Here is a 2378-nt window from a genome sequence, read left to right as displayed (position 1 = left end):
GTTGCTTCGGCAGGTGAGTTGTTACACACTCCTTAGCGGATTCCGACTTCCATGGCCACCGTCCTGCTGTCTTAAGCAACCAACGCCTTTCATGGTTTCCCATGAGCGTCGATTCGGGCGCCTTAACTCGGCGTTTGGTTCATCCCACAGCGCCAGTTCTGCTTACCAAAAGTGGCCCACTTGGCACTCCGATCCGAGTCGTTTGCTCGCGGCTTCAGCATATCAAGCAAGCCGGAGATCTCACCCATTTAAAGTTTGAGAATAGGTTGAGGTCGTTTCGGCCCCAAGGCCTCTAATCATTCGCTTTACCGGATGAGACTCGTACGAGCACCAGCTATCCTGAGGGAAACTTCGGAGGGAACCAGCTACTAGATGGTTCGATTAGTCTTTCGCCCCTATACCCAGCTCCGACGATCGATTTGCACGTCAGAATCGCTACGGACCTCCATCAGGGTTTCCCCTGACTTCGTCCTGGCCAGGCATAGTTCACCATCTTTCGGGTCCCAACGTGTACGCTCTAGGTGCGCCTCACCTCGCAATGAGGACGAGACGCCCCGGGAGTGCGGAGGCCGCCGCCCCGTGAAGGGCGGGGAAGCCCCATCCTCCCTCGGCCCGCGCAAGGCGAGACCTTCACTTTCATTACGCCTTTAGGTTTCGTACAGCCCAATGACTCGCGCACATGTTAGACTCCTTGGTCCGTGTTTCAAGACGGGTCGTGAAATTGTCCAAAGCTGAAGCGCCGCTGACGGGAGCGACTATTCCGCCCGAGAGCATCCCGAGCCAACAGCGGCGCGGGTCCGGGGCCGGGCCAGGTAGGTCCGTCATCCGGGAAGAACCGCGCGCGCTTGCCGGGAGCCCGAGCGCCCAAAGGGGCGAATCGACTCCTCCAGATATACCGCCGGGCAGCCAGCCAGGACACCGGGGCTCTGCCCAACAGACGCGAACCGAGGCCCGCGGAAGGACAGGCTGCGCACCCGGGCCGTAGGCCGGCACCCAGCGGGTCGCGACGTCCTACTAGGGGAGAAGTGCGGCCCACCGCACACCGGAACGGCCCCGCCCCGCGGCGAGTGGAAAGGCAACCGGACACGACCCCGCCGCGAATTGCTCCGCGCGGGCGGCCGGCCCCATCTGCCGAGGGCGGAGGCCAGTGGCCGGATGGGCGTGAATCTCACCCGTTCGACCTTTCGGACTTCTCACGTTTACCCCAGAACGGTTTCACGTACTTTTGAACTCTCTCTTCAAAGTTCTTTTCAACTTTCCCTCACGGTACTTGTTCGCTATCGGTCTCGTGGTCATATTTAGTCTCAGATGGAGTTTACCACCCACTTGGAGCTGCACTCTCAAGCAACCCGACTCGAAGGAGAGGTCCCGCCGACGCTCGCACCGGCCGCTACGGGCCTGGCACCCTCTACGGGCCGTGGCCTCATTCAAGTTGGACTTGGGCTCGGCGCGAGGCGTCGGGGTAGTGGACCCTCCCAAACACCACATGCCACGACAGGCGGCAGCCTGCGGGGTTCGGTGCTGGACTCTTCCCTGTTCGCTCGCCGCTACTGGGGGAATCCTTGTTAGTTTCTTTTCCTCCGCTTAGTAATATGCTTAAATTCAGCGGGTAGTCTCGCCTGCTCTGAGGTCGTTGTACGAGGTGTCGCACGCCACACCGCCAGCCGGCTGTGCACGCTACCGAGTAAGTACCGGTATGCGAACCGCCAGGCGACGGGCGCGCATCGCACGTTTAAGGAGACGCCGCCGGCCCCACAGGCGGCCACGACACTCCCAGGTCTGCGAAGCGGGGCAAACGCCGCGCGCTTCAGTATACGTAGCCGACCCTCAGCCAGACGTGGCCCGGGAACGGAATCCATGGACCGCAATGTGCGTTCGAAACGTCGATGTTCATGTGTCCTGCAGTTCACATGTCGACGCGCAATTTGCTGCGTTCTTCATCGACCCACGAGCCGAGTGATCCACCGTCCTGGGTGATCTTTTCATAGTTTCCACCATCTCTTTCGAGACAGTTGCATAGGCGGGACTGAGGCGTGTGGCGGCCCTGTTCCAGCGTTCAGTGTCCAACGGCCTCACGGCCGATGGGCGTCGTACGGCTCCACACCGGAGCGGACAGGCAGTCGGGCGAAAGTCATTCAAAACCGGCGCCAGGCGCCAGGTGCCGCAGGCCAGCCGCTCCAGCGCTTCAGCGCTCGTACCACACAACATTGCCGTTAGTTTTGAGACGAACGCGTGGTTCCGCACGCGGCGCACGGCTACTGCGAGCCGTACAGGTAGCTGCGTGTTGCGCGACACGACACGCACATCGAAAGACATGCAGTCTAGTCGGTAATGATCCTTCCGCAGGTTCACCTACGGAAACCTTGTTACGACTTTTA

General features: G+C 60.8%; 2 non-coding genes across 2 annotated transcripts in view; both read right to left on the bottom strand.

Moving 5' to 3' along the window:
- LOC126443880 (large subunit ribosomal RNA) overlaps positions 1-1633 on the bottom strand; it is a 4222-nt gene extending 2589 nt beyond the window's left edge. Inside the window, exon 1 of the ribosomal RNA XR_007582251.1 lies at positions 1-1633. This exon is cut by the window's left edge and continues 2589 nt beyond it. This is a non-coding gene — a ribosomal RNA (large subunit ribosomal RNA).
- A 188-nt stretch (positions 1634-1821) lies between these two features.
- Positions 1822-1976, bottom strand: LOC126443877 (5.8S ribosomal RNA). Its single transcript, XR_007582248.1, has one exon. It is a non-coding gene; the product is annotated as a 5.8S ribosomal RNA (ribosomal RNA).
- Positions 1977-2378: the final 402 nt, after the last annotated feature.

The sequence above is a fragment of the Schistocerca serialis genome, unplaced genomic scaffold (assembly GCF_023864345.2).
Source record: "Schistocerca serialis cubense isolate TAMUIC-IGC-003099 unplaced genomic scaffold, iqSchSeri2.2 HiC_scaffold_203, whole genome shotgun sequence".
In the NCBI taxonomy this organism is placed as follows: Eukaryota; Metazoa; Arthropoda; class Insecta; order Orthoptera; family Acrididae; genus Schistocerca; species Schistocerca serialis.
This window is presented reverse-complemented; position numbering and strand designations above follow the sequence as displayed.